Below are 21,827 nucleotides of genomic sequence, written 5' to 3'. Positions count from 1 at the left end.
GGAATGTGAACTTTCGGAAAGCGGGAGTACCCTTGTAGGTCTGGCTTAAAACCCTGACAACCGATCATTAGCACTGGAATTCCGAGAACGGGCTTTTGCAAGCCAACCAATCAGTGCCAACCTCCTCTCTGAAAATCGGCCAACCAGGAAGGGACTTGCTGCCATAAACACGCCTCTGAGTGCCAACCAATCAACAGTAGTCTCATCAGACGACGCCATCTAGGTACCGTTCTGAGTGCTCCGTCCCTAAACCATAGCTGAGATCAATAGCCTTTTCTTCTGGAGAGACCCTAGGAAAGCAGTAACTCCAGGTTTGTCTTTTTTTTTTTTTTTTTTTTTTTTTAATGTTTATTTACTTTTGAGAGGGGGGGGGAGGGGCAGAGAGAGAGACACACACACACAGAATCCGAAGCAGCCTCCAGGCTTTGGGCTGTCAGCACGCGGAACCCGACGTCGGGCTCGAACACTCCAACCGTGAGATCATGACCTGAGCCGAAGTCCCGCGCTTTAACCGGCTGAGCCACCCAGGCGCCCCTCCAGGTTTGTCTTTTTATTTCAGATATTGAATGGTGGTCTCATCCTTTAACGAACGTGGTGATGAAAAGTTGATGTAAAGGGATTGTGGTAAGCAAATAGTACAAACCAGAACTAAGGAGGAAACAGTCATGAGGTTGTGATTCTTGAAAACGACTTCAGTGTTTAAGAGACAGAGTAAAATGAAAGTAAAGAGAACGACAACAGGAAGAAACAAAGTTGAGGAAGGAAAGTGGAAGGGACTTTTGAGAGGTTTGATTTCCTGAATTTTTTATCTGGCATCATTTAGCAATATCTAAAATTCAACCAATGCGTTAAAAAATGATTCTAATACGTTAACATTCCCTCTAATATCTTCTTAAATTATTTTTATTATAATATAATTTAAATGTGCGCCAACACGACTAGATATTATCCTCAAATCCTTATAGTTTTCATACAAAGTTAATACAAACAAAACTAGTAAAATTCAGACTGGTGACAACAGTTTATTTTATTTTATTTTGTTAAAGTAAGCTGTTTGCCCACAGTGGGGCTGGAACTCCCCACCCAGACACCAAGAGTCACACGCTCTACTGACTGAGCAGGCCAGGCACCCTCAGCCACAACAATTTAGAAATAAATTTTGAGTATAACAGGTGTGGGAAAAAAAGCACAAATCCCCGTGCAGCAAAGTGAATTTTCACGAGAACACACGCAGGCAGTGAGCCCCTGGATCAAGATTTAAAACATTGCCAGGACCTCAGAGGCACCTCTTGTTCCTCCTTCTACTCATCTGTTTGTACCCCCAACAAAAGTGTCCCCAAATCTAATTTTTTAAAAAAGTTAAGTTTCGGAGAGAAAGCATAAGCAGGAAGGGGCAGAGAGGAAAGACAGAATCCCAAGCAGGCTCTGTACCATCAGCACAGAGCCCCATGTGGGGCTTGAACTCACCCTCTGTGAGATCATGACCTGAGCCAAGATCAAGAGTGGGTCGCTTAACCGACTGTGCCACCCAGGCACCCCCAAATCTGATTTCTAACACTAGATTCATTTTGCCTTTTTTTTTGAACTTTATAAAAATGGAATCATACAATGTGCTCTCTTTGGTGACTGGCTGCTTTCCCTCAATGTTCCATCTGTGACATTCATCCACATTGTTGCATGTGGTTGTAGTTTATTTTCTTTTTTGCATTGATCGTATCTATGAATGCACCAGCATTATCCATTCTACCGATGATGGACATTTGAGCTATTTCTGGGTTTTGGCTCCTACTAGTAGGGCTTCTGTGAATATTCTTACACAGATCTTTTGGTGAACATATGTGCATATCTCTGTTATGTATGTTGGTAGGAGTGGAGTTGCTTGGGCAGAGTATACGTATGATCAGTTTAAGCAGATGCGGCTAAACACTTATTCAAAGGGGTTGTAGCAATTTAGACTTCCAGCAGCAGTGCGGGAACACTACAGATGTTCTATATTCTTGCCAACAGTTGGGACTGTCAGTCTGTCTAATTTTAGCCACTCTGCTGAGTGTTCAGTGATTATCTCCTCGTAATGTTGTGTGCGTTTCCCTGACAACGAATGACGTTGAACGCTTTTTACATATGTTTATTAAACCATGTGGGTGTTCTTTCTTACGTAGTGTCTACTCACATTTTTAAACTTTAAAATAGGATTATCTGTCTTTATCGATTTGTGGACGTTTTTACATATTGTGAGTTTAAGCCTATTAGTTGCTGTAGTTATAACAGAAGTTCTTTATTTTTAATGGAGTCTAAGGCTATAAAGGTAATTCTGTTGTGTTTTCATCTAGGAGCTTTATTGTTTTACATTTCATATGTAGATTTGTAATCCATCTGGCATTGATCTTTGTGTATAGGGTGAGGTAGGGGGTCAAGATTCATTTTTCTCCCCATATGGATTTCTAGTTGACCCAACACCACTTACTGAGAAGACCATCTTTCCTTCACTGCCTTGCGATTCCATCATAAATCAAATGGCTGTATAAACGTTTGTTTCTGGAGTGTTTTTAGGTCCATTTGTCGATCTGTCTATCCCTTTGCCAATAACATTGTCTTAATTACTATAACTTTATAGTCAGTTTTGTTATCTTACCATATAAGTCCTTTAAGTCCTTACCATGTAAGTCCTTTTGCCCATTAAGATTTTATTGACTTTTCTTTTTATTGCCATATAAATTTTAGGTTTAGATTGTCAATTTCTTTGGGGGTGGGGGAGCCTGTTGGGGTTTTGACTGGGAATAAGTTGAATCTAGAGATAGGTTGGGGAGAACTGATATCTTTCCAATATTGAGTCTTCCAACTTAGGATGTTTTCCTCCGTTGATCTAAGCCTTCTTTAATTGTACTGAATGACATTTTGTAGTTTTCTGTGTAGAGGTCTTACCTATCTTTTGATGGATTTATTTCCAGACGTTTGATTTTTTAAAACTGTTTATTTATTTTTGAGAGAGAGAGTGAGCACAAGTGGGGGACTGTCAGAGAGAGAGGGAGACAGAGGATCCCAAGCAGGCTCTGAGCTGTCAGTGCAGAGCCCGACACAGGGCTCAAACCCACGACATGAGATCATGACCTGAGCCGAAGTTGGCTGCTCAACCAACTGAGTCGCCCAGGTGCCCCAGACATTTGATTTTTTTGATGCTATTGTAAATGGTACAGTTCTAAATATTTCACTTACAATATTTTCTTATGTACAAACACATTTGTACCTTGGTCTTTTATTCAGGTACCTTGTTAACTTCAAATATTGATTCCAACGGTTTATCTATTGATTTATCTTTTTTTTTTTTTTTTTTAACTTTCGCCGTCTTTGTATATCTTCTTGGGAGAAAAGTCATTCAGATCCTTTGTCTATTTTAAAATTGTGTTATTTGCCTTTTTTAGTATTGAGCCGTAAGAGTCCTTTGTGTGTTTTGGAGACCAGTCCCTCCTCAGATCTTCAATTTGCAAATATCCTCTCCCATCCTGTGAGCTGTCCTTTTACTCTCTCGACAGTGTTGTTTGCCACCAAAAGTTTTTAATTTTGATGAAGTCCAATTTCTTTCTTTTTCCTTCTGTTGCCTGTGCTTTTGGTGTCGTGTCTAACAGGGCTTTGCGTACTTCAGGGTCACAAAGCTTTCCTCCTGTGTTGTCTCCTAAGGGTTTCACGGTTTAAGCTCTTACGTGCATCTGTACGTTTAGGTCTGTGCTCCATTTTGAGTTAATTTTTGTGTGTGGTGTGAGGAAGGGGCCCTTTGTTCTCTTGCCTGTGGGTATCTTGTCCCAGAGCTATTTGTCCCATAGCTCCTGAATCATTTTTTCATGGTCCCCACAGGGACTCGAGCACCCTCACGCCTCCATGGTCTCATGCTTGCCCACAGACTGCTGATCCTGGAGGTTTCCCTCACGACGCAATTGGTTCTTACACATTTCTTCCCCAGAACCTGCAGTAAATTAGAGACGGCTTCAGTCAAGAATTTTAGCCTTGTCATCTTCATGGCTTAGTACAGAGTAAGGAATATATGTAATTTTGTGGGAAGATATTGGTGAGGCGACTACGTTACAAAAGACACCCACTCACGGGGCACCTGGGTGGCTCAGCTGGTTAAGCATCTGACTTCGGCTCTGCTCATGATCTCGTGTTCTCGAGTTCGAGCCCCGCGTCGGGTTCTGTGCTGACAGCTCAGAGCCTGGAGTCTGCTTCAGATTCTGTTTCTCTCTGTCTCTCTGCCCTTGCCCCTCTCATTCTGTCTCTCTTTGTCTCTCAAAAATAAATAAATGCTAAAAAACATTAAACAAATTGGACGCACCTCACAGGCCCCTGGCTTCCGTTGGTGGAGGAAACCTCTAGGTCTGGCAGTCAGAGTTTGCTCTATGTCAACACCTGCCACATTCCTCTGTCTCCCCAAGTTTTGCGTCCAAGCTCATTCCTTCGTTGCAGGGAACTGTTCCCATGATGGGCATGGAAGAAAAATGACTTTTTTTTTTTGCCTCAAAAGGAACGTCCCGAGTGCAAACCAAGTGCCTAAAGATTTCCTGGGCGCCCAGTGCGCGGGAGGCCTGCTTTTTGTTACTCTTTAGAAGTTTCCACGTAGCTTTGAGTACACGGCTTCAATTTCTCTTTCTGGAAAGCGGGGCTTTACAGTCTCTGCCTTTAAGCGTAAAGACAAAGACACTGCTGTTCTCCTGAAATTTGGGATAGAATCCTGGGATGTGGATGCTGTTCATGAAGTACAGAGGTATCTGGATGGTAGCCTGATGACTATGAAGTTCTGTGTTCCTGCACTTTCTTTCTTGGCCCCATGCGTTCAGCTATCACTTAGCAACTGTAAATAGCTCTTCCTCTGGAAGAGTCACAAAAACTTCATGGTTGCGAAGGACCTCATCCTCCTTCCTGCTACTCTGTCCCTGCAGTAACCAAAGCAGAAAGCAGAATGGGCACTAGGAGGGAGTGTTTAGCCACCAGAGGGAACACTTCCCCTCTGGGCCAGGGTCTTTGACATTCTGGAAGACTCTGATGCTGGGAGCTGCAGCAGACGTGGGAGCAGAGCAAGGGGGGTCTGTATCCCGCATTGCTAGGTCTCTGAAGAATACAAAAGGAAAAACGAAAAACTGATGTAAATCTTGGGCACCAAGCTGAGAAAAGGTGGACAAACTGTACCTTTCGCTGAGTTATGCTTTATCTGGCGCCTTACCTTGTGGTGAACTTCCAGTAAAGTTTCATTTTCTATATTTCTTTTTTTTTTTAATGTTTATTTATTTTTGAGAGAGAGACAGAGTGTGAACGGGGGAGGGGCAGAGAGAGAGGGAGACACAGAATCGGAAGCAGGCTCCAGGCTCAGAGCCGTCAGCACAGAACCCGACACGAGACTCGAACTCACGAACCGCGAGATCATGACCTGAGCTGAAGTCGGACGCTTAACCGACTGAGCCACCCAGGCGCCCCTCAAACTTCTTTTAAACATATTTATTTAGTTAGTTATTTTTATTTAATGTTTATTTATTTTTGAGGGAGAGAGAGTGCGAGCAGGGAAGGGGCAGAGGGAGAGAGGGAGACAACAGAATCGGAAGCAGGCTCCAGGCTCTGAGCTGTCAGCACAGAACCCGACACGAGACTCGAACTCACGAACCGCGAGATCATGACCTGAACTGGTCAGATGCTTAACTGACTGAGCCACCCAGGCACCCCAAGGTTTCGTTTTTCAATCGGTTATTAATTCAGTCAACAAATACTGATCAGGCACCTACTGTGTGCCTGGCTTGCTGCTTGAGATAGCAAGGGACCTGGAGCTTCTGGTCCAGCAGGGAAATCTGGAAATAGATATAAATCTGGAAATCTATACACATATAAATACTGATAAACTACAAACTCATAACTGTAATGAAGAACAAAGTAAAGAGTAACAGTAAGATACAAGAGCCAAGAACCTGACTAGTTGGGGGAGGGCTTTCTGAATTTGATGGCTGACTTTTTTTTAATCCTTTTTTTAAAAAATTTGGGTGTAGTCGACACACAATGTTACACTAGTTTTAGGTGTGCAACATAGTAGGAGTCCAATGAGCTGCCACGATTCATTTTACGTGTCAGCATAACTGGGCTGAGGGATGCGGAGAGAGAGAGCTGGTAAAATATGGTTTCTGGGTGTGTCTGTGAGGATATTTCTAGAAGGGGTTAACAATTGAATTGGTGAAATTGAGTGAAGCAGAAGGCCCTCCCCAGTGTGGGTGAGCATCACCCAATCCCCTGAGGACCGCAACAGAACAGAAAGGCAGAGGAAGGTGAGCGTGTGCTCTTGCTGATTGATCTGAACACATACCTTGTCCTGCCCTTCTGCCCTGGGATGGGGGTTTCAGACTTAGGCTTACACCATCAGCCCATGTTCTGAGGCCTTTGAACTTGGACCGAATAACACCACTGGCTCCCCTGGGTCTCTAGCTACCAGGTGGCAGACTGTGGGACTTCTCAGCCTTATGACTGCATGAGCCAATTCCCATAATAGAGCTCTTCTTTTGTGTGTGTGTGTGTGTATATATATATATATATATATATATATATATTTTTTTTTTTTTTTTTTTTTTTTTTTTTTTTTTTTAATGTTCTTTTACTTTTGAGAGAGAGACAGAGTGCGAGCCGGGGAAGGGCAGGGAGAGAGGGAGACACAGAATCCTAAGCAGGCTCCAGGCTCCAAGCTATCAGTCCAGAGCCTGATGCAGGGCTCGAACTCGCAATCTGTGAGATCGTGACCTGAGCCAAAGTTGGACACTTAACCAACTGAGCCACCCAGGTGCCCCAATAGATCTTTTCTTGTATGTATCTGTATGTATCCTATTGATTGTTATTCTGGAGAATTCTGATTAATACACAGAGTGTGCAATAGACTAGAAATGGGGAATACTGGGAGGAAGAAGGTTCTAGGAAGGGGGAACAGCAGGTGCTAAGTGCCTGGGGTCAGAATGAACTTGCTGCCTGTGAGGAATTGAAGAAGCCAGTGTGCATTGGTGAACATGTAAAAAGCACAGAGGTGAGTCTGAGAGACTTAGCAGGGATGTGCTAAATGCCTTGACTTTCTATCCTAAGTGGAGCGGGATACCATTCTGGGACTTTCAGTGTGGGAGTGATACGGTCAGATTTTATATGCACGTCTTTATATGCACGTCAGATTTTATATGCCTCCGTGAGGACGGTAAACTCTTGAAAGCAGGACCAGAGTCTTATGCTTCTTTACATGCTTCACGGAGCCAGCATTGTGCTGTGTGGACCCCAGGGGCCTGGCAGGCTGTGTGTTATGATGGTGTTCACGCAGGAATTCTCTTAACTTTAGGTTCAAAGGTTTGTTTTGTTGCGCTTGATAAAAACAGAGTATCTGTGTTCCTGGTAACACATTATAGGAAAACCAGGGTTCTTTTCGTGTACTGCAAGGATAAATACTCTTCGCTTACACACACACACACACACACACACACACACACACACATCTACATGGGCACACGTTTCGAACGAGACCATTTCTTACCACTGGCAGTCCATAAACGATTTATTACTTTTCCTAACCCCTCTCTATTTCTAGTTGAAGACTATTGCTTTTTTCAGTTTGCCTAAAATATTGTCCAGCTAATAAATAGGTTCAAAGACAGACAAAAGGAGTTTCCACAGGTTATGAGAGAATGCCGGGCTCTTGAAAGACCTCCACAGACACAAAAACATAAATCTCACAAAGCTCTTTTGAAATGTCACTCACCTTCCTTTCTCATAGGAAATCAGGGTCCGGAGAGAAATTAACTAACGTTACAGTTCATCTGGACCTTGTTACTCAAACCAGGATAAGGATGGACCCAGTAGAAGTAGGCCTGTTTGGAGTTTTATAGTTTCCCATTAAGAAAAAAAAAACCCCTGAGCTTTCTAGTAAGACAAATGTATTTATCCAGCATTTGGCACCTGGAAGATATTATTCACTGATGACAATCCAAGGAGTTATCTGTTAGCCAGGGTTGGGATTGCAAACTAACAATGCAGGAACAGAAGTCATCACTTGGTTCTGAAGCAATGGGGCTTCTAGAAGTCATAAAGCCATCAGGGACGTTTTAACATCATGAAGCCTGAGGCCTTAGCAGGATGGGGAAGTTTCCTTCTTAATATCACTTCTGGTTACTAGCATTAGCATTTTAAGAAAATACAGCTTGGGGCACCTGGGTGGTTCAGTGGTTTAAGGCTCCGACCTTTGATTTCAGCTCAGGTCATGATCTCACTGTTTGTGAGTTCAAGCCCTGTATCCGGCTCTGCACTGACGGTGTGGAATCTGGTTGGGGTTCTCTCTCTCTGCCTCTCTCTGCCCCTTCCCTGCTTGCACACACATACCCTCTCCCTCTCTCAAAATAAGTAACTTAAAAAAAAAGAGAAAATATGGCTTTATTCATTTATTCACTCATTGTCTCCCTCCCTCTTTTCTTTCTTTCCTTCCTTCCTTCCTTCCTTCCTTCCTTCCTTCCTTCCTTCCTTCCTTCCTTCCTTCTTTTTGTCTATCAGACACGGTCCATTGGTAATGTATAGTAGATGCCAAGGTGGATACACAGAAGTTTAAGCAGAGTCACTGCCTTCCTAGAATTTTCATTCTAATGGGAAATAAAACATATGCGATATGTGCCACACAGAATCAGAAAAGTACCCCAAGAATGTAAAAAAGCGTCTGGGGCAGGGACACCATCTCAGGTGGGCGAGGAGGAGGCTGTTAAGGATGACCAGGTAGCCATGACTCAAGACTTGCAGGGCACAGAGGTTCTAAGGAGGTCCCCCTGCTGTCAGTTTGCTTTGGAAAGGAGCTGATTCATCCTCACACAATGGCTCGAGGGGGAAGATTTCCATTGTCAGGTGATTTTTCTCGATATAGTACTGATGCGTGGCACCAACGTTAACCTCCCCGTGTCCCTTCCCTGAGGGATTAGCCAAAGAGAAGCTTTGTATGCTCCTGCAAAGGTGGGCATTGAGAATTTCTTTTCCTTTCTTCCCTCCTAGTCCTCTCTGTTCCAAACGAGAGGAGATTTCACATGCCACCTCGTTCTTCGTCCTGGGGACCTGGCAGACACTTCCCTTCTCAGTGTTTTTTATCCAGTGCATGTTTATGCCCCTTCTTGGGTTAACTAGCTTAGGACTCAATTTGTTGGCCTGGGTGTGTGTCTACTTTACTGAGCACACAAAGACTCTGTCTTATAGTTTCCAGCAGAGGTAAGGAGTGGCGAGGGCTTTCAGATGTTTGAATCCAAATCTGTTTGAATCTGTGCTGCTGCCAGAAAAAATTACCTGTGTCAAGAGTTGCCCGTTTCCTTTCAGAAAATAGAAAAACCTATTTATCCCTGTTGGGATGAGCCCCTTGTGCCATCTAGGACTATTCTTAGTGATACTTCTTTTTTTTTTAATTTTAATTTTTTTTTTTATTTGGAGAGAGAGAGAGAGAGTGAGCGAGCAAGCACGACTGAAGGAGAAGGACAGAGGGAGAGAGAGAGGATGTTAAGCTGGCTCCATGCTTTAGCACAGAGCCTGACGCACAGCTCAATGTGGGGCTGGATCCCAGGACCCTGGGAGCATGACCTGAGCTAAAATCAAGAGTCGGACACTCAACCAACTGAACCACTCAGGTGCCCCTTTAGTGATGCTTCTAAGAGATCCTTCTTAAACTCTCTGGGCCAAAATAATACCTGCTCCGAGAGGCAGTATTAGGAAAGTGGTTAAGGAAGCAGATTCCCCGGGGCACCTGGGTGGCTCAGTCGATTAAGCGTCTGACTTTGGCTCAGGTCATGATCTCATGGTTTGTGAGTTTGAGCCCCCCATCAGGCTCTGTGCTGACAGCCTGGAGCCTGCTTGGGATTCTCTGTCTCCCTCTCTCTCTGCCCCTCTGGTGTGCTCTCTCTCTCTCTCAAAAATAAATAAACATTAAAAAAAAAAAAAAAAAAAGGGAAGCACATTCCTGAAGCCACACTGCCTGTCCAAACCCTAGTTCAGCCACTTTTCAGCAGAGACACCTCCTACCTAAGGCATCCTGTCTCTACCTAAGTTTCCTCAATTAGGAGGTTAATACTAGTATGTACCTCCTATGCTCCTGAGAGGATTAAATACCTAATGTGTCTAGGAAGGGCCCTGGCACAGAATAAGTTTCACACAAGCTTTCTCTATTATTATTTCACCTTGGATTATAGGGAAAATCTATTCTTCAACTAAATTCTCATCAGCAGCTTTTTTCTGTCTTATTTGGTAAGAAGTGGTTTGCTAAAGGAATACTGATAACTTGTTCCTGCCGTTAAAGAGAGGGATTGGGAATCACTGACTTTCTTGTGTCCCTTCCCAGTGAGTGTTCCCCAACCCCAGCCCCATGTAACTACTGTCCTGCTTTCTGTCACATTATATCGTAGAGTGTTGTGCAAATGAAAGAGTGTATAGTATGCAGTCTTCCATGTCTGACTTAGTTTGCTCAGCATAATGTTTTCCAGCTCCAACCGTTACTGGACATGTTAGTTCCGTTTGTTTTATTGCTGAGTACCATTCCATGGCAGGCACAGATCTATGTCACAATTTGTGTATCCATTTACCTGTTGGTGGGCATTTGTTTTATTTCTGGTTTGGGCTATTCTAAATAAGAGTGCTATGAGCATTCTGTTTTTAAAATGTTTATTTATTTAGTTAGAGAGAGAGAGAGAGAGAGAGAGAGAGAGAGAGAGAAAGAAAGGGCAGAGAGAATCCCAAGTGGTATGGGGCTTGATGCCATGAACCATGAGATCATGAACTGAGCTGAAATCAAGAGTTGGACGCTTAACCAGCTGAGCCACCTAGGCGCCCCTGTACAAGTCTTCTTTTTTTTTAAATTTTTGTTTAATGTCTGTTTATTTTTGAGAGCGAGAAAGAGAGAGAGACAGAGCATGAGCAGGGGAGGGGCAGAGAGACAGGGAGACACAGAATCCGAGGCAGGCTCCAGGCTCTGAGCCCTTAGCACAGAGCCTGATGTGGGGCTTGAATTCATGAACCATGAGATCATGACCTGAGCTAAAGTCAGATGCTTAACTGACTAGCCACCGAGGCGCCCCCTGTACAAGTCTTTATGTAGACATATATTTTAATTTTTCTTGAGTGAATACCCAGGTATGGGATTACTGGGTCATATGGCCAGTGTATGTTTTACTTTATAGACAACTTCCAAAACGTTTTCTCAAATAGTGGTACTATTTTCAATCTCACTAGCCATGTAGGAGAATTCTAGCCGCTTTATACCATAAACACATGGTATTGTTAAATTTAAATTTTTTTTAGTTATTCTAATAGATATAGAGTGCTATTTCATTATGGTTTTAATTGCATTTTGCTGATGACTAATCATGTTAAGCATCTTTTCATGTGTTTATTAAGAATTTGTATATTTTCTTTGGTGAAGTGTCTGTTGAAGTCTTTTACCCGTGTTTCTTTAAATTGGATCTTTTGCCTTTTTATTGTTGAATTGCAAGAGTTCTTTATATATTCTAGTTACCAGTCCCTTGTCAACTATATGTATTACGGCTCTTTTCTTCCAATCTCAGTTCTAAAACCCTTGCTCCTTCCATGCAATATTGGGTGTTGATCATGAGTTAACTTACCCGCGAGTGGCCCCGAACCAGGGGATCCTTAAAGAAACACTAAGTAATTGCTTGCCCCTGCAACCTGGTATTTCTTCCATTCTTGGAGCTAAATGTTTACGTTTGGAGTTGAAAAGACACCCTGTGTGAGCACAGAAACGGCATTCCATCTAATGCTGTCAGAAAAAACAGCTCTTAGACCCAGCATTCCCAAATCTGCAAGATGGAACAAACAGATGTTTTGTCCATCACCGAAGGGGGTCTATCACATTTCTGAAAAGTTGTCTCTTTCTCTGCAGCATCCTGGCTTTTATTAGTGAGCAGTCTGACCAGCTGGGCCGTCCCTGGCCTCTTTGATTCTCTTCCAGCAAAGAGTAAAGTTATCTGAGACCTGCAAGGTAGGTCCTGTCTATTCCTGTAGGCTTAGAGATGGGCAGTGGAGGCCACTCCAGCCCCATGGGGCAGGACCCAGAAGGCATTTATCAGACCAGGAAAATAAACCTCTTCACCAAAAGCAGCTGAAGAAGAAAGAGGTGGTTTAGGCAGTCAGGCGTCATTCTGGAACAGGTAGTAAAGTAATAAACATAATGCTAAACGTTAATCGAGCACTTACTAGTTGTCGGGCACGGCGATGAACAGTTCACACAGATCTCGTTGAATCTTCCTAAGAACCCAAAGAGATGCCCATTTCAGAGAAGGAAATGGAAGCTTGGAGCGATTATATAACTGATAATGCTCTGGGACATTAACTCACGTCTAACACCAAGTCTTTGCTTGACATACTTCCGAAACCTTTTCCTTCACGGAATAGGGGGTAGTCTTTGTTGTTAGCTTATGTGTTCTTTTTCTCTTTCTGGCTGCCTGTTTCTCTGCTCATCCTGCAAATTCCAGAGGAAAGGATGAGGCCCATTTCTTTTCTGACTCCTTTGCTTAGGATAAAGCTCCTGATTTCGGGGCTGGGTAGGGGGGCTGTCTCTACATCCTGTACATGCTGATTTACTGACTGATGCATGCACATTGTACTGTGAACACAGCTCACAGAACCAAATCTTCATCCTCATCCATGCTAAGGATATATTTCCTGATTTCTTTATAACAGTGAGAGGGAAGGCTGACCCATGACATTCTGCAGACACATTCCAGGACTTTCGTGAGAGCCCCATACGTATTCCCATCTTCCCTTTTTCCGTACAATGCATTCTAGATTTTGAGAAGACAGCCACATAGCTGAGCTGAGATGCACATACTGGGCTCTCAGCGAGGCTCACTTACTATACTTAAGGAGTTCGTTTCCACACGAGCCACGCACTGACCCTGATTCAGGTTTGTGCCCCAGAAACATCACACAGGTCCACATGTCCTGATCTTCAAGTTTGCTGAAGCTGGAGCCATGAATGTTGAACTGATGAATGCCGAGAGTGCACGCTCCTTAATCCAGCGTAAGCCTTGATTTCTCTGCCAAGTAACTTTGTCCATATCCTGGGATATTAAATAAAAGGAGGAATTAGGAAATGTCTTTTCAAAAGTAAAAGAGGGAATACCCAAGCCCATCAGGGAAGCAGAGGCTCAGGAAGGCCTTGGCTGTGTCCCTAGACACCGGTCCGCAGAGCCTGGGGGAGGGTGTGCTTTTCAGCAGTGAGAGTCATGGAGGAGGGGGAGGGAGATGAACTGGAGAAGGAAAATGCATGTGTTGTACATGCAGATTCCCTCAGGAGCTGGCCTGGTGGGTAGGCGGAGTGTGTTTCTGCACACCCTTGAGCAACGGGAGGGAGGTGGGTGTGCGTGTGTGTGCCCCTGCAGATGGCAGGTCAGTCCTAGCTGTGCTCTGTGCCCTGGCCTGGCCCCTGGCAGGACTGAGGGCTTTTAAATACGAGGAGACCCTCTTCAGGAGCCCTGCTCGGAAGCCTGCAGTAGTGGAAATGTGCCAGGCTCTTGGGTAGCTCAGCTTGAGACTTTTGATCACTGCCCACACCAAAAGCTGTTAACAAGTTCCTTTACCAGCCCGAAACAGTGCACCGAAGTTTTGTTTTGGTTTAGATTAGCTTGGTGGTTGTAAGGCTTTGGGGAGAATAAAGGCAACACTTACTTCCTTTTTAAAAAAAATAGGTCAGTACCTAGATTAGTGCCTACTTATTTTTGATTTTGAAGAAGAGGAGGGAGAATCTGGAGGCTGATTCTGGGAGGGAACAGGGCTCCCTGCCTGAGCCTGGATCCTCATCACCATCCCCACGTCTCCATCTTTCAGGCATTAGTTTCTGCCCCTGCTTTCAGGAAGGGCTCTGCATACTAGCCATTTACCCATGGTGTAAATTTTGGTAGTCAGTCTCTTCCTAAGGAGGTGGAGTGGTGTAGTGGTTAATGCAACCAGCCTGCCCGAGTCCAAATCCCTTAATAAATGAATGCATTTACTTAGCTGTTCTCTACTTGTTACTCTTTTTAGATTGCTTCCAACTTTTCCGCATGTTACATCATGCCACCACAAATATATTTGCATATAGACATTTTCATTCCTGTGGGCTAATTTACTCCCAGCAGTGGGATCTCGGGGTCAGAAGGCATGCCGTTAGTGTGTGAGCTTGACAAGTTACTCTAGGCTTACGTTCCCTCATGCGTAAAGAGGGATTGAAAGGAATCGTATGGCTTCTCGTATTAAATGAATGACACCTGCAAAACACTTCGTATATGTGGCACATAGCAAGTACTCTTCCTTGATGCTTAATCTGCTATTATTATGAAGTTGCGAAATGAAGGGTTCTCTCTTACTGGAAGACATCTTAGGTGTTAGGGAGTGGGGGAAAAGCAGCTCCTTTAGAGGGGGGCATTTTAGCTGATACCTGGAGGCAGGAGTCTTAGGTTAACGCCGTGGGCAGCCCTCTTGCCCAGGGACGTGGGTGCTGCTGTCAGAGGCAGGTGGGACGTGGTGCAGCCTGGAGAGCTCTCGACCCGAGCGGTCCAGGGTCCGAAGCAGGTCAGCTCCCTTGACTGCAAGCTTGTGCACAGTGCCGAGCACATCAGAAGGGCTGAGAGATTGTGTTTGAGAAAAGGAGCCCGTCGGGGAACAGTGCGGCTTCCTCACCTGCTTCTGCCTGTCATCTCTGCTGCCCCCAGGACCCAGGCATCACGTAAACATTTATAGGGCTCTTTGAAGGCAAGTGGTTGCTGAGGCCCTGGGGCCCTAGTACACTAAAGTTCAAGTCCTTAAAGCAGTGGACTGTGAATTCTGGCCTCCTGGGAGCCCTGGCATAACTGTCTCCCATGATTTTCCCAAGGCTCTCTTCAAATGCCTTTAAATAGTTAACTGGGTCTCAAGGAACAAGTGCCATCAGCTTCCTTGATATTTATATACTAGGCATTTGAATTGATATTTATTTTATTTTTATTTTTTCCAGATTTGTTGAGATATAATTGCCGTATAACTTGTACGTTTAAGGGGTACAACCTTTTGATCTGATCGGCTTCTATATTGCCAGATGGTTACTGCCACGGTGTTAGCTCACAGCTCTGTCACATTGCATAATTACCATTTCTCTTCTGTGGTGAGAACATTGCAGACCTACCCTCTTAGCAACAGTCAAGTATATAATACAGTGTTAGTAAATATAATCACTATGCTGTGCTTTACATCATCAGAACTTACTCGTCTTGTAACTGGAAGCTTGTGCCCTTTGACCAACATCTCCCCATCCCCCAGCCCTGGGTAACCACCATTGTAGTCTCTCTTTCTGTGAGTTTGGCTGTTTTAGATTCCACATATAAGTGATATCATGCAGTATTTGTCTTCGAGTGCCTTATTTCACTTAGCGTGATGCCCTCAGGGTTCATCCATATTGTAGCAAATGGCAGGATTTCCTTCTTTCTCATGGCTGAGTCCTAGTCCATTGAATATAGGTACCACATTTTCTTGATTCGTTCATTCACTGATAGACACTTTGGTTCTTTCCATATCTTGGCTATTGTGAATAATGGCACAGTGTACATGGGGATACAGATGTCTCTTCCAGGTCCTGATTTTGTTTCCTTTGGATTGCAGCCAGAAATGGAGGGTAGGGTAGGGTAGTTCTATTTTTAATTTTTTGAGGAACCTCCACACTGTTTTCCACAGCAGCTATACCCATGTACATTCCCACCAACAGTGCACGAGGGTTCCCTTTTCTCCACATCCTCATCAACACTTGTTATCTTTCATTTTTTTTGAAGACAGACATTCTTACAGTACACTGGGCATTTTATTCCCTGATGATTTGGGTGAAAATACATACCAGTGGTCTACTGAAGGCTGACGTTTCTTGATTTAAAGGGAAATAATCTAAATGTCTTTTTCAAATCTCCTTTATCTGTAATTGATTACTCTTAGATTTTGACAGTGGAGAAGGAGTGAGTGACTAGGGAAGGATGGTGATTAATAATTGTTTGGTGAATAAATGAATGGGTGGATGTACCATAGTTTACCTAGCTGTTCTATATTGTTGGGCTTTTAGGTTGCTTCCATTTGAAAAAAGTTATGAATAATGTTACCTTGAATATATTTGTGTTTGCAGCTTTTTCTTTTATTTGTGTTATTTCCTTTTAGAATTAGGATTTCTGGGTCAAAGGCTATGAACAATTTTATGGCATTTGATAAGTTTCTAAACTTCTTTGCTCAAGGGTTGTACCATTTTGAATGCTCCCAGCAATGTTTTGATGAGGTTCACACTACTGGCTTTGGGTTGTCAACATAACATTCTTTCTTGCTATGTTATTAGGTGAATAATGGTATCTCGATATTTACAATTTTGTACTTCTTTGATTTCCAGTGAGGCTGACTCTTTTTCCGTATTCGCTTACTTGTATTTATTCTTTTGTGACTTCTGATCATTTCTCTTTTCTATTATCAATTAAATAACACTTTCATCTACTTAAGATATTAACCGTTTATCCTATTTGCTGCAAATGTTTTTCCTAGTATGTTGGTTTTTCCTTTCCTTTTCCTCCCTTCCTCCCTTCCATTATTTTCATGTTCACATAGTCAAATCTGTTGATCTGTCCCTTTGACTTCTTTGTTTATAAGCTGTAAGATGTAAATACTAGTAACAGGGGCAAGACAGGCACCTGATATGTGAGGTGGGAAAATTTCTCTCATTTTGTGTGGCTGGCTCATTAACACCTCTCTCCGTATTCATGTTAGGAATTTTCGGGTCATGTGATTAGTTCCTAGTGTGAAGGGTATGATATGGTTAGAACATTTTTGACACTGAACTTCTGTTCTGTGGGATTTAGGAACACATGGGCAGGAGGGCCACTTGCTTCTTCCTCCTTCCACACTCCCTTTGTGGAGACTCAAGATGGCAGGAGAGGAGAAAAGCAGCCAGCCTGGGTGCTGGAGGAAGGAAGATGATCGTAGTGAAATGCCTTTGGAGGGACCAGCTACCTTCTAAGTGGAACACGTGAAAAAGAGGAAAGGATAGAGTCTGTGTTTCTTGGCTCAGGCAAAGCTGGCTTTTAGGGTCGAGTTAGGGGGTCATTGTGCAGTGGGAATGCTGTGCTCACACTGGTGTGCACCTGCTGTACGAAAGGGAAGAAAATGAGCCGTTAAATAAGGTGGACATTTTGGTCAGGCGTCTTCTGGGTATATCCCAGAATCAGAATACTGAGGCTCCAAAAGGCTAGGGCCGCGGAAAACCTGAAGGGGTTTCCCCGCCGCCCCAGGGCTTTCCATCTGGGGTTCCTACACTGTACTGTGTTTCTCCTGGTCATCACATGCAGGCCAGGGGTGGGGCTCCTTGTTCTGTAATCAAACAGAGCACGTGTGCTATCTCCCCAGCTGCCGGGAACTGCTGTCCAGGCAGTTCACGTGGGAACGAGGGAGGAATAAACATTCTCTTTCTCGGTTGGTGATTTCTACTTTCCCGTATGTTATTGTAAGCATCTAGCTACCATGGCCCGTGGCCTGACCCCAGGTTGTGGCTTGCATAAGGTGTGTTAGCAAAAAACCAATTATTTGATCTACTAGCATAATTGACCTAAAAAGCCATGAAGGGTTCACGATTCGCCCCTCCCTTGTTAGTTACACAGAGAACGCAGTGGGCTTGGGGCAATTAGTAGTTGTAGTGGGAGGTGAATATAAGAAGTTACATCATTTTTGGGCTGTTTAAGGGAAGTGTTAAGACTCAAAATGCAAGATTTCTGAAGAATTGGTGACACAGAATATAAATTCTGTGCTTCACTCAAGAATCAGTCACATCTGGTTCTAAGAGTGCTGAAGAGCTATGAGCCATCAGCCCTCTGTCCTTACCAATTAATGCAAGTGCTGTCCGGGGCGTATATGTGATCAGCTACTGAAACACAAACATGCCAACGTGAGTGCCTGATGGAGGGACATCTGCCCTCTGGGGGTTTCTTCTTTTGGCTGGGGTCCTTAGGAAGTAATCCGAGTTTTGATTTCTGCTTCTTTAGTATGTGTGCCTTTTATTTTAAATGTTTATTTATTTTTGAGAGCGCGAGCTAGAGCATGAGCATGGGAGGGGCAGAGAGGGAGACACAGAGCCCAAAGCAGGCTCCAGGCTCTGAGCTGTCAGCACAGAGCCCAATGTGGGGCTCAAACCCATGAACCATGAGATCATGACCTGGGCTGAAGTTGGACACTTAACCGACTGAACCACCCTGGCACCCCAGTATATGTGCCTTTTAGCCCTAACTGATCTCTCTCTCTCTCAGAGCTGGTTCCCAGTGAACACTCAGATGGGGGTGATCTGTTGACCCACTGCTGGAAAGAACGGAAGAGTGAATGCTGTCCCTGCTATTCCTTGTTTGATGGCAGCTGAAGTTTTCTTAGATCCTCAGGAGCCCTTCTAGGATAGTATGTTCATTTAGGAATGGCCTGGGGTCTTCGTGGCATGGTCCTTATTTATAGGCAAAGGCTCTGACTTCTTCAATTTGACAATAATAACAGCCAGTATTTAATGAATTCTAGGCACCGTATTGAAACTTATAGCATGGTTCTCCATGTGTGGGCTCTAGCCCAGCTGTATCATCATCACCTGGGCATTTGTTACAAATGCAAATGCCCCCCCTGAAAACTTGTTAGAAATGTACATCCTCAGGCTCCAGCTGAGATCTACTGAATGTGAAAATGTGGGTTTGAGGCCAGCCATCCGTGTTTTAGCACGCCGTCTGCATGACCCTGATGCATACTGAAGTTTGAATAGCACTATTTTTTTTAAAAACTTTTTTTTAATGTTTTTAAAATTTATTTCTGAGACAGAGAGAGACAGAGCATGAGTAGGGTAGGGCCAGAGAGAGAGGGAGACACAGGATCAGAAGCAGGCTCCAGGCTCTGAGCTGTCAGCACAGAGCCTGACACGGGGCTCGAACTCACAGACCACGAGATCATGATCTGAGCTGAAGTTGGTCGCTCAACTGACTGAGCCACCCAGGCGCCCCTGAATAGCACTATTTTAGAGTGTGCTAAGTTATTTAATCCACACAGCATCCCTATGGAGGAGAACCTACTTTGCAAAGTCTCAATTTTGTAGACAAGGAAAGAGACAAAGGGATGCACACTAGATTTCACAGCAGCAGAACTGGGATTTGAAGCAGATGTACTGACTTGGGTCCCAAGATCTGATTTACTCTGCTAAGATGTGTGGATGATAACAGAGGGGAGAAGAGGACCATCGTTACAGATAATGAGGAGTGGGGCTGATTTTTTTTTTTTTTTCAACGTTTATTTATTTTTGGGACAGAGAGAGACAGAGCATGAACGGGGGAGGGGCAGAGAGAGAGGGAGACACAGAATCGGAAATAGGCTCCAGGCTCCGAGCCATCAGCCCAGAGCCTGACGCGGGGCTCGAACTCATGGACCGCGAGATCGTGACCTGGCTGAAGTCGGACGCTTAACCGACTGCGCCACCCAGGCGCCCCAAGTGGGGCTGATTTTTATTCACATGTATTTATTCAGCTCGTGACGTGCTAGAGCCTGTTGCCACTGGCTTGTGAGAAACCGCGGCGAACATCTCTCCCCGGGCTCTCCATTCCCTGATGTCAGGTTGGTAGCTTGAAACTGGCCGTGGTGGGAATGTTTACACCACATAAACCAGCAGGCACTGCATATCAGGGCTTCCTCCCCTCCCCCTCAGCCAGTTGTGCCACATTTACCAGCACACCACTGCCCAAACGTGTATACACATACCCCAGATTCTCAGTAGGCATTGCACACCAGTTATACAGGCTCACTGAAAGCAAGCACCATTCATAGATTCATGAGTATTTTAGCCACTTGTAAAAAAACATTTTAGCCACTTCTGTGTTTTCTCGTGTCTACACAATTGCTTTGACAACATGAAAACTCGGGAACCTTACCAGGAGAAGGCAACTTGGAATCTACCCTCTCAAAGTCCTGTGATCTTACAAGAATAGGCCGGTGATAACCACCTGCCTGGGAGGAGTGCCGGGATTTTAGACATCCTTTCTGAGCCTTTTTGGTACCTGCTAGGCTGAGGTCCAGGTCTGGGAGGCAGCAGCGGGTCTAAAACCCGGTGAGAAGGAAGAGTGAGAATTCCCCTCCCTGTGGCCGGCCAACAAGGGTGTGGGAGCGATCGGGAGCAGGGTTCCCTGCTTCTGGAACAGGGCAATGAATTGAAATGTCAACACAGAGCCTTCTCTGAACTTCTGTCTCAGAGGGATTCGTGTAGGAACAACTGAGGATTTGAGATTTCAGGGTTCCCAGGGCGGGGGGCCGGGGCTTTCTGTAGTTTCCCGCCCGCCTCTCATTCCATCTCTGTCTTGGATGACAGGTTACACCACTCACAGGCCGATGGGGTGTCCCTCTCCCCAGACGGTATCAGGAATGAATTAGCATGTTTCCCTCTTGTAAGTGATCCTCTTTTTGAGTAAACATCCCCTGGGTTTCTGTGATGTGTAACTAATGGAGTGCTAAACTATCAGGGCTGGTTTCAGACTCAGAGCGCACACGTGTTGCCAATCCATCATGCTTCTAGTACTAATTAACATAGCAGGGACACAATAAAGCCACAGATCCTCCACACATTACCCGGCTCAGGTTACCCTCTATAACAATCTCGCTATTGACCCAGTGAGAGCCCACGTTGGGAAAACTTGCTCTGGCCTCTTCTCCCTGGCTAGACCTGCCCCATCGAATAAAAAATGCCCGTGTGCATCGTTATCACCATGGTGCCCACTGGCCACTTGGCCGTCTGGATTCGGAGACGGTGCCTGTGTTTCTAGAATGGTGGCGTGGGCCTTCCCGGCTGTACTTGACCAGGAATCCTTGTCTAACGTCCTGGGCTGCTGTTCGGACTGGGACTTCAGGCCCCTGCCTGATCCTGTGCTCCTAAGCCTCTCAGGAAGACTTTCGGTCTGAGAACGCCTTATCTGCACCCTGCAGAGAGCATTTATCTGTCACCCCAAAGTCAGCTGAACGGAAATGCATCTACATCTCGACTGGGGTGTTGGTTACATGTGACACGTTTATTATTGAATTGTATGCTTAGTATCTAGTCATTTCCCTGGATGTGAATTCTCTTGTCAATTAAAAAGTTTGAACAATCAACCCTTGCTTATACCTTTTGCTTAAACCTATCTGAATAGACTTCTAGGGGCACTTGGGTGGCTCAGTCAGTTAAGTGTATGACCTCGGCCCGGGTCATGATCTTGTGGTTGAGTTTGAGCCCTGCATCAGGCTTTGTGCTGACAGCTCAGAGCCTGGAGCCTGCTTTGGATTCTGTGTCTCCCTCTCTCTCTGCCCCTCCCATGATCCCGCTCTGTCCCTCTCTCTCTCAAAAATAAATGAACGTTAAAAAAAAAAAAAATGAGTAGACTTCTGAATGCCTAAGAATTGAAATATGATACAGAAACAGAGTCTGTGGTTAATATGACAATAGGACCCATAACTTGTATGTCAAATTGTGTGATTGTTATTCTCCAATAATATTATTCTCATTCATTAAGATGATTGTGGATGTAAACTTGTAAATTATTTAAAAAAATAAAAGGAAGGAGGGGCCCCTGGGTGGCTCAATTGATTAAGTATCTGACTTCAGTGCAGGTCATGATCTCGTGGTCTATTAGTTTGAGCCCCACGTTGGGTTCTGTGCTGACAGCTCAGAGCCTGGAGCCTGTTTCAGATTCTGTGTCTCCCTCTCTCTCTGCCCCTCCCCCGCTCATACTCTGTCTCTCTCAAAAATAAACATTGAAAAATTAAAAAATAAAAAGAACGGTATGTTC

At 44.5% G+C, this 21,827-nt stretch overlaps 1 protein-coding gene across 1 annotated transcript in view; it reads left to right on the top strand.

Moving 5' to 3' along the window:
• Positions 1–357: 357 nt before the first annotated feature.
• The window catches only part of DMRT2 (doublesex and mab-3 related transcription factor 2), a 46,116-nt gene continuing 24,646 nt past the window's right edge, over positions 358–21,827 (top strand). Inside the window, exons 1-2 of the mRNA XM_045043725.1 lie at positions 358–540; positions 11,906–12,004. The gene's annotated coding sequence lies outside the window, so the exon portion shown is untranslated. The remainder of the gene's footprint in view (positions 541–11,905; positions 12,005–21,827) is intronic.

Source organism: Felis catus, chromosome D4 (assembly GCF_018350175.1).
Source record: "Felis catus isolate Fca126 chromosome D4, F.catus_Fca126_mat1.0, whole genome shotgun sequence".
In the NCBI taxonomy this organism is placed as follows: domain Eukaryota; kingdom Metazoa; phylum Chordata; class Mammalia; order Carnivora; family Felidae; genus Felis; species Felis catus.
Note: the sequence above shows the minus strand (reverse complement) of the source record. Positions and strands in the feature narration are given on the sequence as shown.